Source organism: Vulpes lagopus, chromosome 3 (genome assembly GCF_018345385.1).
Source record: "Vulpes lagopus strain Blue_001 chromosome 3, ASM1834538v1, whole genome shotgun sequence".
Lineage (NCBI taxonomy): Eukaryota > Metazoa > Chordata > Mammalia > Carnivora > Canidae > Vulpes > Vulpes lagopus.
This window is the reverse complement of record NC_054826.1, coordinates 116,226,701-116,241,439: the sequence shown is the minus strand read 5'-3', so window position 1 is coordinate 116,241,439 and position 14,739 is coordinate 116,226,701.

The following is a 14,739-nucleotide window of genomic DNA, read 5'->3' as shown; positions in this document are numbered from 1 at the left end:
GAAAATTCCCGAGGATGATTATACCATGGAAAGGAGACATATTGAGGATTGTAAGAAAAGGTTTAATAAAAAAATGTAAATGGAAAGGCCATAAAATTCAAATGAGACTCATTCCCCGGGTTATAACAGGCTCTGTGCTCAGACCTTGTTAATAGCTTTTTAAAAAAAAAAAAAAAATTTTATTGTAGCTTCTATTTTTTCTTTTGGTGTAATTAGAGCTTAATTAATTCCCCCCTAAAGGGGAAAAAGAGGACAAAATAGTATTTGATCTGAGACATGTACAGCGGGCAAAGCAATTAGGATCCGCAAGTTACTTTCTGTTACCTTTTTTTATTTTTCCTATTTGGGTCTTCTGGGAGGCAGATGGCTTTGGACAGAGACTCCCAGTGTCTCCCCTTAGACCAGAGAATCAGCAATGCCAGGACATGCAATAAGGCCCGAGGATTTTATTTAGACAGAGATCATGCAATTAAAAAAAGAAACACAGCTATAAAGGCTCACTGCCTTTACCATCAAATCTCTGGTAATAAGAAGCATTCATCAAGTTATTTGTATAAGTACAATGTAGTTCAAAGTACCAAAAGCATAGCTCATGGAAGGTACTGGAAGGACCACAGTTGCAGTTATAACTTGGACATGGGAACCAGACCCAGCTTCAGTGCTGAAGCAGTGTGACTTTGCAGACCTCTCTGAGTTTCTTAGAATTTGTAAATTGAGAAGAGCAATAATAGTACCTAGTTGATAGGCTAGTGGTGAAGAGTGAGGTCATGTAACAGAAAACACCAGGTGTAGCAAGTTGCTAAGTGATAGTATGATTTGTGTGTGTGTGTGTGTCCTGGTTTCACAATATAGTTTAGTGAAATTTGTCTTGAGCAGTTCCCAGTGCTAGAATTAATTACCTTGAGCTTGCATGGCAATGACTTATTATACCAGGCCTGTTAATGTGACCTCTGGTGGCCTCATAGGCTCAGGAGAAGCCACAGGCAGTCCAGGTGTGCTAGCTAATTAGAGAAGAAGCAGTGTGCTCAAGAAGTTCAGTCAGTTCACACTCTGCGGGCCAGGGAACTGCATGTTTGGAAGCCCCGTGCTTATGGGATGTGCTGAATGGCAGAAAGTGTTCTAGGGTGGGGATGGGGTCACAAAAAGATAGGGGGAGACATTTGTCTTCCAAAAGCAAGCAAGCAAGCTCCCAGCTTGACTCCAGCTCTGTGCCAGGGCCTCCATGGTGACAGTGAGAAACAGGCCAAGGGAGGGGCCCATGCTCCCATTTCCCACCACGCCCTGAGCTGAAAACCTGGAGCTAGGGCTGAGGTCTGTTTTTTGCCTCCTGGCTTTTGCATGCTAGTTTCCTCTGCCTGCCATGTTCACCTCACCTGCTTCATTAAATAATCCCTCCTTTCTCCTTCATATTTCTTCTGGGTGACCAACTCTGATGCCATCTCCTCCACCTCGCCCCCCGCCCCAGATATTAAATCCAACACAGTTGTTATAAGCTTTCACTAGGTAAGGTTACTTGATTAAGTCTGTAACTTCACAATAGTCAGATTGTTGTATTGTTTGTTTTTGCTCAGCTCCATATCCATTGCCAGCTCAATTTAAGATTTTTTTTTAAGTCTACTTCAGACTTGAATGGCTACCCAGACACCTTGGTTTATAGCCACATTATTCCAAAATGTACTCTCTCATTACTTTTCTCCCTGACTCTGTCACTCCTTCCTCCCTTTTATAAGGGACATTGGGTCAACCAGGGAAATCCAGAATCACCTTAATCTCCTTAACTTGATTATATCTACAATATCACTTGCCATGTAAGGCTACATATTCACAGGGTAAGGAGATTAGGACTTCTTGGGGGTCATCACTATACTTACCACACTCCCTAAAGTGGTCTACAGATTTAAATCAGCTGGACTTTTTTTTTTTTTCTTTTTTCAGGAATTAACAAGCTGGGGACACCTGGGTGGCTCAGTGGTTGAGCTTCTGCCTTTGGTTCAGGTCATGATCCCAGGGTCCTGGAATTGAGTTCCATGTTGGGCTCCCGCAGGGACCCTGCTTCTCCCTCTGCCTATGTCTCTGCCTCTCCCTCTGTGTTTCTCATAAATAAACAAATAAAATAAATCTTTAAAAAAAAAAAAAAAAGAAACTGACAAGCCAATCTGAAAACCCATATGACCTGGAATAGCCAAATCAATCTTAAAAAGAACAAAGTTGGATTTACAGTTCTTGCTGTCAAAACCTTCTCCAAAGCTACAGTAGTCCAGACAGTGGGGTACTAGTATAAGGCTAGACATATAGATCAATGAAACAGAATTGAAAGTCCATAGATCAGCCCATACATTTATTCTCCATTGATTTTTGACAAAGGGGCTAAGAGAGTTTAATGGGGGAAAGGATAGTCTTTCCAACAAATGATGTTAAACAATCATATATTCACAAGAATGAAACTAGATCCCTACCTCATGTCAAAAATTAACTCAAAGTGTCTTATCAAACTAAATGTAAGAGTTGAAACTATAAAACTTCTAGAAAAAAAATTTTGGAGTATATCTTTGTAACCTTGTGTTAGGCAAAGCCTGCTTAGTTATGATGTCAAAATAAAAGTGACAAAAGAAAAAAGACAAATTGAACTTCATCAAAATTAAAAATTTTTGTGCCTCGTAAAACATGAAAAAAGTTAAAAGGCAATCCACATAGTGACAAATGATATTCGCAAATCACATATCAGATAAGGACCTTATATCTGTAATATATAAAAAACACTCTTACAACTCAGCAATAAATAGAAACTCAATTTAAAAATGGGAAAAAGATTTCAGTAGACCTTTGTCCAAAGAATATAAACAAATGGATAGTAAGCACTGAGTAGATGCTCAATATCATTAGTCACTAGGAAAACGCAAATGAAAACCATAATGAGATACTACTGCATATCTACTAAAATGTTTATAATAAAAAAAAGATAATAAGTGTTAGCAAGGAGGTGGAAGAATTAGAACCTTAATATATTATCGATGGGATTGTAAAATGGTGTAGGCACTTTGAAAACCAGATTGATAATTTCTCAAATGTTAAACATAGTTACCATATGACAGCAAGTATACTCCTAAGTATATATCCAAAAGATTTGAAAACATACATCTGCATAAAAATGTGTTCATAGGGGCATCTGTGTGGCTCAGTCAGTTGCACATCTGCCTTTGGCTCAGTTCACGATCCTGGGGTCTTAGGATGGGCCCCAAGTTGTCCTTGGCATCCCTGCTCAGTGGAGAGTCTGCTTCTCCCTTTCCTGCCCCTGCCCCATTTGTATTTTCTCTTGCATATGCCCTCTCTCTCTCAAATAAATAAATGAAATCTTTAAAACAATGTGTTCATAGCAGCTCTGTTCACATTAACCCCCAAATTGTAACAACCCAAGTATCCATCAACTCATGAATGGAAAAAGTAAGATGTGGTATATCTGTACGTGTAATATTATTCACTTAGGGAAAGGAATGAAGTAGGGACACCTGCTATATCATGAATGGATTTTGAAAACGTGATGCTAAGTGAAAGAACCCATCATAGAAGCTCACATATTTTGTGATTCCATTTATATGAAATGTCCAGAACAAACAAATGCATAGAGATAGAAAGTAGAATAATGGTTGTCTGGGACTTGGAAGAGTGAGGAGTGTGTAGTGACTGCATAACAGGTATGGACTTTCTTTTTCGGTTGCTGAAGATGTTCTGGAGTTAGATAGTAGTGATGGTTGAGCAATCCTGAGTTTACTAAAACCCAGTGATTTATACACTTTAAAAGGCTGAATTTCATGGTATGTGAATTATATCTCAATAATGCTGTTACTAAAAAAAAAAGAAATCATAAAATGTACTCAAACCAACAGAAGGAAAACAGAAAAGAAACGAACAAATGGATCCAATAAAAAAAAATAGCAAGATGATCGACATGAATCTGATTATGTTAACAATCATATTAAATGTAAATGGTGTAAACATTTTTATGAAAAGACAAGGAGGTCAGTTTGGATTTTTTAAAAAATCAAGACCTGACGTAACGATAGGCTGGAAATACAAGAAATGCTCTTTAAGTACAAATGCATAAATAAGTTAAACATGAAAAGATAGCCATGCTAACACTATTTTTACAAAAAGTTGGAGCAGTTATATTAGTATCAGAGAAAATAGATTTCAGAGCAAAGAATAATAGTTACATTGTAATAATAAAGGGGGCAGTTGGGGCTCCTGGGTGGCTCAGTTGCTTAAGTGTCTGCCTTTGGCTTAAGTCATGATCCCAGAGTCCTGGGATTGAGCCCCACATCGGGCTACCTGCTCCGCGAGGAGCCTGCTTCTCTCTCTCTCTCTCTCTTTCTCTCTGCCTACCTCTTTCCCTGCTTGTTTGCTCACCCTTTCTGTCAAATAAATAAATAAATAAAATCTTTTAAAAAGGGAGGCAGGGGGAAGGCGATTATTCCAGAAGTTTGTGTGCGCAGTAACACAGTAACAGACCTTGGAAAGACATAAGCAAAAACTGAGAGAAATGCAAAGAGAAATAAAGAATTCTACAATTACAGTTAGAAATTTCCAACTTAGAGCACTTGGGTGGCACAATCAGTTAAGCGTCTGGATCTTGATTTCAGTTCAGGTCATTATCTCAGGGCCATGGGATTGAGCCCCACGTCAGTCTCCTTGCTCAGCCTGGAGTCCCTCTGCCCTTCCTTCATGCTCATGCTCACTCTCTAAAATAAATCAATAAAGTCTTTAAAAAGAAAGAAATAAGAAAGGAAAGAAGGAAGGAAGGAAGGAAGGAAGGAAGGAAGGAAGGAAGGAAGAAAAGAAGGAAGGAAGGAAGAAAAGAAGGAAAGAAGAAAGAAAGAAAGAAAGAGAAAGAAAGAAAGAAGAAAGAAAGAAAGAAAGAAAGAAAGAAAGAGAAAGAGATTTACAGCTCTTCCCTCACTAATTAATGGAAAACCAGCGAGGATATGGAAATACTTGAGCACATTGAACCAACTGCACTGAATTCACCCCACAGAACACTCTCCACTCAACAACAGCAGAATTACAAGTTCTTTCTGGCATGCACTGAATGACCACACAGAGCATTGAGCATATAGGCCATATCCTGAACCAAAAGATAAGTTTAAGTAGAGTTAAAAATATTCAAAGTATATTTTCTGACTATGATGGAATTCAATTAGAAATGAATAACACATTTCTGGACAATGCTAAATACTGTGGAAACTTAACAGCATGTTTCTAAGTAAACCATGGGTCAAAGAAGAAATCAAAAGGGGAGTTGCAAAGTATTTTGAATGGAGGCAAAGTGAAAATATTGCATATGGCAAGATGTGGAGTGTTCTGAAAGCAGTGATTAGGCAGAGATTTGTAGTATTAAATTCCTACACTAGAAAACAAGCAAGGTCGGGAATTAGGGACCTCAGTTTCCACCTTGAAATAGTACATGAGGAGCAAGTTAGACTCCAGGTAAGCAAAAGTAATGCTGTAAGAAACATCAGAGCAGAGACAAATGATAGAGAAAAGAGAGAAAACCGGTAAAACTAAAAGCCAATTCTTTGAGAGTGTTGTCAATACAATTGATAAACATCTCACCATACTGGTGGGAAAAAAGGAAAGGAGACACAAATAGCCAATATCAGGAATGAAAAAGGTGATTTCATTATGATTCTATAGATATTTAGAGGATAATAAGGTGAATATCATGAACAAGTCTTGTCTGTAAATTCGACAGTCTGGTTTCCTGAAAGACACAAAGTACCAAAGCTCATTTGTGATGAAACAGGTAGCTCAAACAGTGCTGTATCAATTAAAATTAAATTGTAGCTTAAAAATTTCCCACAAAGAAAATTCTAGGTTCAGGTGTCTTCCCTGGTGAACTCTCCTACACATTTTAGAAAGAAGTGACACCAATTCTGCAGAGACTCTTTTCCAAACATTGAAGAGGAAGGAATACTTCCAAAATCATTGTATAGGTCTAAGACAATTCTGATACCAAAACTCATCAAAGATATTGCAAGAAAAGAAGAATCACAGTGAGGTTTTGGTAATTTCCAGGACAGAGTCTAGATGTGAGACTATGGAGTATCCATCTGGGTAAAAATTCTATGGGACACTGTGTAAGAGGGATAGTTTAGTCAGCCAAATTCAGGTTCAAAATGCCTTCTGTGACACTTGATCACCTGTGTGATCCTGGACAGGTGACTACTTCTCTGACCCTCAGTTTCTTTATAAAATCAAGGTAATCACAATACCTCTAGCTGAGGACAGGGTAAAGATTAAATGAGATAGAATATTGACAGTGCCCTCACACAGTGCCCAGGACATAATAGGCAGTTCAATAACTATTAACTGTAACAAGATAATATTCTTGTTAAGATAAAGAAGGCTTATGCCTTTTGTGGTTTGAATAAACAGCCAGTAGTTATTTTTTTGATCAATGAAGCCACTTCAAAAAATTATTGTTTTCCTTTGCATTTAAAGAAAGAATTAAAATCCTCCATAACTATGTAACAACATAACTTATCTGTTAAACAGGAAGCAGTCACCTTTTTTTTTTTTTTCTCGTAGCAAGAAGGCAGATTTTTCTGCTTCAGTATGATACAAAAATCCCTTTTGGCCATCTTTTCCTGCCAGCCAAGGACCTGACTTTCCCATATGGCAGTTACTCATTTCAAGCTGAGATAGAATCCAAAGATGCCTTGCTCACTGGAATCTGCTGGTTTGCCCAAGCCCCTGTGGTTTACAGTCTTAACTTGAGAAGAAGAAAAAAGAAAGAAAGAAAAAAAAAAAAAAAGCCTGTTTTGGAAGGGAGCTTTACCTGGCTCTGCTCAGAGTCTTCCTCTCCCTATGGCCTGAGGAATAAAAGCCAAGGGATAACCCTGAGTGCTAATCTTCGTTTATCTAGACCTCATACCCAGTCACCAAGACACTCAATTGCAAAAGATTCAAAGTCAAAATGCAGTCCTTTCCCTTTCCTGGCTAGGCTAAGGGGGACTTACACAAAAAAACTGGTTCCACGAACTTTATGTATGGAACCATACATAACCACCTCCATCACCAGCAAATCCTCATCACCCGGTGAAACTGTATTAGAGAAACTGTCTTAGGTAAAAGCCTCCCACCCTAAAGCGCAACCCTGAAAAGGACACATCTCTTGCCTGTGCACACCTGGCTAAGTATTCGGACCAGATTGGGAATCCACACGCCCAGATGCTTTAAGAACAGGCCTCAGGACTCAATGAAAGGCGGTGTCCCCACCCTCCTCCTGTCCCCGGCAGCGGTGTCCTGCTTATTATTTTTACTGCAGGGGTCGGTAACTAAGGCAGGAGGAAGGCTTGCTGTGTCTGAGGCAGACAACACCAAAGGAAGTAACCTGGTTCTTGTGTTTGAAGCTTTGGAGACACAACGACCAAGCTGGCCTGCTTATTCTTGTGCCTCAATAATGGTCCCATATTTGAAAAATAGAATTACTCCCTGTCCCATGGAGAGGACCAAGCAAATCTGGAGAAAGAGATAGAGAGTACAAGTGTGCACAATTACTGGGATATTTTTCTCTCTTCTTTGGGGCTAAGACAAGGTTTCTTAATTGCAGCACTAGTGACATTTGAGCCAGAGAATTCTGTCTTATGGGAGGGGGAGGTCCTGTGTGCTATAGGATGTTTAGCTCTGTCCTTGGCCTCTACCCACATGATGCCAATAGCAACCCCCTTCCCCCAATGCCTTCAAACAGTGCTGAATGTCCCCTGGGTGGGGGTCAGGGTGCAAATGTCCCCAGGGCTGCAAACCCCCCTAGAGGCTGAAAACTACTGACCTAAAGAGAAACGTGGGAGTGAAGACATTCCTCATTAGAACCATTCTAGCTTTTTCTCAAGAAAAATAGAAGGAAACAAATTCCTTGACTTCACACAGCAAATCAGAGTGTGATGAAAGAGGACAGATGGGTTTGCGACCATCCCTTTAGAATGGCCAAACACTGTCCAAGTCATAAATGAAGCACCAATTTATTTCACTGGAAAACTGCAAAGACTTGGCTTTGCAGGCCTCCCTCATAAGGGCTGTGTTGGAGGGCACAGAATAACCAAACAATGACATCCAGTCCCACCCCCAGTGTAGGATGGCCGGGAATGCATCCCAGACCCAGCAGACACAGCAGTCAGACCCAACAGAGGCGCACACAGGAGTCTATCAGCTTCCAAGTAGTTCTCTGCCCTCAAATAAACAGAGCCCCAAGTGATCAAAGGACAATTCCTCATCCCTTAACAAAACTAGGAAGGGGCCTCCGGAGAAATAAGCTGTGAGAAAGGAGACATGGTCCCCTCCTCATGTGAGAAAGGAGACATGGTCCCCTCCCTCATTCCTGGTGATTTAGCAATCACCAGGAATGTGTAGTACAGCCAACACATGCTGAGGGTGGCAGATTCACACCAGCTCTGAGGGAAAAAGGGCTGTGGTTGACTGGGGAATGTCCTCCCAAAGATGTCCACATCCAAATCCCTTTCCAAGGCACATGGGATTTTGCAGATGTGATTGAGTTAAGGATCTCAAGAGGGGTAGATCATCCTGGATGACCCTGGTGTGGCTGATGTAATCACAGGGTCTTTATATGAGTGAAGCAGGAGGCACTATAATGATGGAAGCAGAGAGAAAGAAAGAGAGAAGATGCTGCCCTGTTGGCTTTCAAAGTGGAGGAAGATGGTCATGAATGAAAGATGTAGGTTGATCTCTTGGAAGCTGGAAGGGTCAAGGAAAGATTCTCCCTCCAAAAGGAACACAGAGCTACAGACCCATTTTAGACTTCTGGCCTTCAGATGGGTAAGATTACGTATGTGCATTGTTTTAAGCTACTAAATTTGTGATAATTGGTCATAACAGTCCTAGGAAATAAACATGGAACCCTCCAGAGAATCACAGAGAGTTCAGGGTTAGAGACCAAGCTTCCAGACCAGCTTAACCACCAAGTAGCTGGAGTCCTTATCATCTGAGTTTCATTTTACTTCTCCACAAAATAATCAATTGTTAGATCTCCCCTGCTCAGACTCTACATTTTGCCATTTCCCTGCTCTGGAAACACCCAGCCAGCTCTAAGGAGGTCCCTGGGGTGACAGAGAAAGCAGGGGCTTTGGTGTTAACCTCAGCCCTTGAGGTGCGATTTAAAAAAAGAGAAATCTGATCTTTGTCCCTGGGTTCTGGCATGGGAGCTGGCAAAACCTTTGGAATTTCCTGAGTGATGGGGTGTCTTTGTTTATTCATAGAAGGAGTCCCTTTTGACCACACCAGAGTTTATGCTGTTGAGGTGATTCATGCTGGACCCTGTGGTGGACACTTAGGTAGTTTCCAATCACGTAATTAAAGGCTTACACGTTTCGGTCTCTGGCTAGCCCAGACCCACTAGGGGGAGAAGAGCTGGAGACAGTTCAACCAAGTGGCCAGTGATTTATTCACTCATGTCTGGGTAGTGAGACCTTGGTAGAAACTCTGGACAAGGAGATTCAGGGCTTCTTGGCTCGTGAGCATATTAAGGTATAGACAGGGTGATGCGCCCCAGATTTTATAGGAACAGAAGCTCCTGCACACAGGACCCTTCTGAATCTTATCACCTTACAAATCTCTATGTCTAGCTCTTTATTTGTATCCTTTGTAACAAAATGATAATCACAAGTGTAACACTTCCTGAGTTGTGTGACTCCTTCTAGCTAATTGTCAGACCTAAAGGGGGATCATGGGAACTGCTGAATGTATAGCCAAGGTGGTCAGGAAGAAATATGGGGTGGCCCCTGGTACTTATTTGTGGCTGGCGTCTGAAGTGAAGGCTTTCTTGTGAGACTGCACACCCTAACAAGTAGAGTTTGATGCTAATTCCAGGTAGTGTCAGAATTGATTTGAATGGTTAGACACCCAGTTGATGTCAGAGAATTGGTGTTGGAGTGTAGCCTTTGACTGGCTGTGTGGCTTTAGGGTCTACTGTTCCTCATCTAAGTGAGTAGACAAGTGGGGTTCATGACTTTTAGCAGCAAAAATCTTTTCTTCCTAAATAATATCTTACCCTTAAGCCAAATGTATGCTCTAGATTAATTGAATTTGTATGACAAATTAAAGCACATTTCAGACCATGAATCACTTCCAGATCCACCTTTCTCTTACCGCTGAAATACTTTTGTGAAAACCTAGGGTCTTACTGATAATTGGAAAGCCACTGGCCTAGGAGATCCACTTTTCTCTCAGGCAATGCTGTACTGCACTCTCAAAGTCTAATAAACAGAGATCTAATTTCCCTGAAGCCCTGGATGCTACCTCAGAGGCTTCTTCCTCTCTCTGGCAGCTCCAAGGGAACTGATGGTAAAGTAAGCAGCCTCTTGGCTGAGTCGGAAATGAACCCGCACTCCTACTAAAGTTCTCCACCAGCCACCCCCCTTCCCAGGAACCAAGGTCAAACCTGTGTGGCCACAGAGCCCAGCTCTTTATTATCAGAAATAAAATAAATTCTGCTCTTCTCTCCTCCCCCATACAAGACAGCAGCATGCTTTGGCGCTATCTCTGGTAATATCAGGTTTATAAGAACAGTTTCTCACTTTTATTCATTTGAGAATTGAATTAGCTTTCACATTTGCCTCCACAGCTTCAAAGAACATCTCCCAGCCATCATTTACTACACTATTAAATCGAGAAGCATCTTGTCGGTACATCTGATAATTTGATTCTGAGTGATGTTTGTGTTGTTGCTAAGCATTTTAGCCAGCAACAATAACGTTACAAATGTATGGCTGGGCCTTTTAACTACCAACTCAAAAGAGATTTCAACAACTGGATGTAGCCCTGGTAATGAAGAGACTAGATTACTTTAAAAGTTATTATGTTTCAATAGGAGGAACTGGATTCAATTTAAAGATACTCCCAGCTCTGGCCAAAGTAACATCTTTAGTTTCTCATGTGAAAATGGGCAAAAATCTGATGTTGCAGCTGCAGGAAAATTTCCAAGTCCCAGCATATTAAGCAGGTTCAGGATTGTTAGTGTAAAATTCCCTCCATAGTTCAGCCTTGCCAAGAAGACTTGCCACGAGTTATAGGATAGATGATAAAAACAGGGTTTAGATCCAAAAGGTAGAAGTTCAAATCCCAGCTTTGCTTCCGGCACAAAAATGCAGATAGTATTACATACCCCTCAGTTTCCTCTTCTGTAAAATCAGGAAAATCATAATTATAATTTTTAAATAATAATAATAAGGTTGTCGAAGGGATTACTGATTAGATCAGAATTTCTCAACTTTGGCACTATTGACCTTTGGGTCTAGACCATTCTTTGTTGTGGGGGCCTGTCCTTTGTATTAGGGGGTGTGTAGTCAAACACTTGGCCTCTACTCACCAGATCCAGTAGCAAACCCCTTCTACAATGACAGTCAAAATTGTGTCCAGACATTGCCAGATATCCCAGGGAGCAAAGTCACCCTGATTGAGAACCATTGGTTTAGGTAATGTTTTCAGAGCTCTTAGACAGTGCCTGACACAAAGTAAGGGCTCAGCAATGGTAACTTTTACTAAGATTTGTATTTTAAAAGTATCTGAGCATGCCTAATTATTCTAATTAAAACTGGGTTGAGTGTCCTATCCTTCAGTCTCTGCTACACTTGCTAGACCAGGATGTCCGTGAATCCAGCTTAGGAGGATGTTGAAGGAGATGTGATTTTGGTTGTCCTTTGTGTGACCTGACATACGAGTTCTCTATCTGCAGGCTCCTGATGCAAAAGTCAATATAGTCACCGTTTTGCTCAGAGCAGGCTATGATATCTACGGACAAGTGAGGGTGACCAACACAACGTGTCTTTCACCCATCCATCCATTTATCCATTTATATAACAGACTGTTATGGAGTGTCTCTTATGCCAAGTTCTGTGCTGAGCATTTGGAATATAATGACCAAGGACTAGTCTCTTTTGGAAGTTACAGGGTAGCAGGAAACACAGATAAGTAAAAGATGATTATAACACAGAACTATGATGGGGAAAAAAGAGAGAATAATTTGGCCCCCTAGTACAACCTAGAATGTTAGAGAAAGATTCCTTCATGATATCTACGTTTTTAAGATTTAGGACCTGGTTTTTCTCTCCCAGAACTGGTTGCAAAGATTTATCTTATATTTAAGCTCTTCACTTTTCAGGTAAGAAAACTCAAGGACAAAGAGGAGGTAACTCTTATTTGAGGAAATACACTGAATTTGTACCAGAGTCGAGTTCAGGTTTCTTTACACTATAGGTCTCCTTGTTGGAGGCAAGTCAATACAATAGTAAGCATGGCTAGAAAAATGTTTTTTTTCCCTAAAAGAACATCAAATGATTTCTCAGTGTCTAGTAGGGCATCCTGGTATGTGTGTATATGTGTGTGAGGGGGTGGGAGGTGGGGGGGGTGATTGTGTGACCATTGAGAGACTGGGAAGATCTGTGTGATATTTGTCCATTGTGGGATGTTTCAAAGAGAATAGATTTCTCAACAGGAGGAATCACTGGCATGAAGTGGTCTACAAGCTCCCGCACACTGCTGAATGGGGCTGAGTGCCTTTCTAGCAGAGGCATTGAAGAGTATGAATGAAAGTCTCTGTGTTTCAGAAATGTCTCCATAGCATGAGGGGGGCACTTTGCTCCTCGTAAAACCCAGAGAATGGCCCTGACCTGACAGATAGTGCTCTAATAAAGGTTCTGTGTTTATACAAATTATTCTATTTAAATGCATAAATGATGAAAAGATGAATACATAAATGATTAGAGCTGGAGGCAAGAGTGCCCTCCCTGTGTTTAGTCCCAGGAGAAAAGTGTAGAGTTCACCCATTGTTTTGCCTGTCCAGCCTTGCTCTTTTTCTACAAACTCATCTCCTACCTACAAATTCTTTTTGGTGTTCTTTTGAGGGACCATGTTCCAAACCACTCTGCATCTCCAGCCACTGTTAATTGGTCCACATGTAGGCATGTGATCCAGAATGGGCCAATCATAGTACACTGCTCTGTATTGGAATCAGCTGACTGACCCAAGAATGGGTGCCTAACCCAAGCTAAGTAAGACATTGAGTTCATTCAGGAGGACGTTTGGATAGGCATGGAAGGAATGAGTTGGGTATCCCTTGGAGGACTGACATCCTAAGTAGCAAACTCAGGAGTTATCAGAGGCCATGATTTTTTGGTTTGCTAGGTAGCCAAAACCCAGTAGTAGCGAGGGAGAAGAATAAGGGAATAAGTAGACAAATGTTATAAGGAATTGGGAAAAGAATCACAATATCCTGAATCCTTGATGTAACAGTTCCTGAGGCCCACCCAAATTCCTGCCTTTTCCTTGGCTTGATTGTTCCATTCTTTCAAGAAATTCTTTAGCACCCTTATAATTCCATTTTTCCTTAAGCTGTTTTGAGTTGTGAGTCTGCCACTTGCAATTTGAAGAGTGCTGGCTAAACACACAGGCCAAGCATCAAGATAAGTTCATTTCCTTTTCATGATTTGTCACTTCTGTGGATGATATCAGGCAGGCACACGCCACCATACTGTAAATCATAAACACAAGGCCCTTGGTTTGTAATAAAGCAACATTCTCCTTCAAGTGCATTCAGTATGCCTTCATAAGAGTAATAGATCAGAAGTTGCTTCATAACAAAGATGCCAATATTATAGAAGCTTAAGATAGAGAATTTACTGGGGAGAGAATAGTGGTCTATTGACTTGCTACAAATGTTCTGGCCCTGCCGTTATTCAAATATTTCTATTGCCTGGAGTCCTGAATTTTCTTCTTCACCCTATGAACATTTATCCATAGTTCCTAAGCATGAAGAAGAGTCTTTCAAATATGCCTTTTTTTAAATTAATTTTTATTGGTGTTCAATTTACCAACATACAGAAAAACACCCAGTGCTCATCCCGTCAAGTGTCCACCTCAGTGCCCGTCACCCATTCCCCTCCAACACCCGCCCTCCTCCCCTTCCACCACCCTTAGTTCGTTTCCCCGAGTTAGGAGTCTTTATGTTCTGTCTCCCTTCCTGATATTTCCCAACATTTCTTTTCCCTTCCTTTATATTCCCTTTCACTATTATTTATATTCCCCAAATGAATGAGAACATACACTGTTTGTCCTTCTCCGATTGACTTATTTCACTCAGCATAATACCCTCCAGTTCCATCCACGTAGAAGCAAATGGTGGGTATTTGTCGTTTCTAATTGCTGAGTAATATTCCATTGTATACATAAACCACATCTTCTTTATCCATTCATCTTTCGATGGACACCGAGGCTCCTTCCACAGTTTGGCTATTGCGGCCATTGCTGATAGAAACATCGGGGTGCAGGTGTCCCGACGTTTCATTTCAAATATGCCTTTCTTGCCTGTACTATTTTTTTACATTTTCATTCCAGTGTACTTAACATACAGTGATATATTAGTTTCAGGGATACAATATAGTGATTCAGCAGCTCCATACCTTACTCAGTGTTCATCAAATTAAGCGGACTCTTAATCCTCTTCACCTATTTTATCCATCCTGCCACCCACCTCCCCACTGATGACCATCTTTTTGTTATCTGTTTTTATATTCTCTTTTTTCTTGGTTCATTTGTTTTGTTTCTTAAATTCCACATATAAGTGAAATCATATGGTATTTGTCATTCTTTGACTTCTTTCACTTAGCATAATACTCTCTGGATCCATCCATCTTGTTGCAAATGGAAAGAGTTCATTTTTATGGCTGAGTAATATTC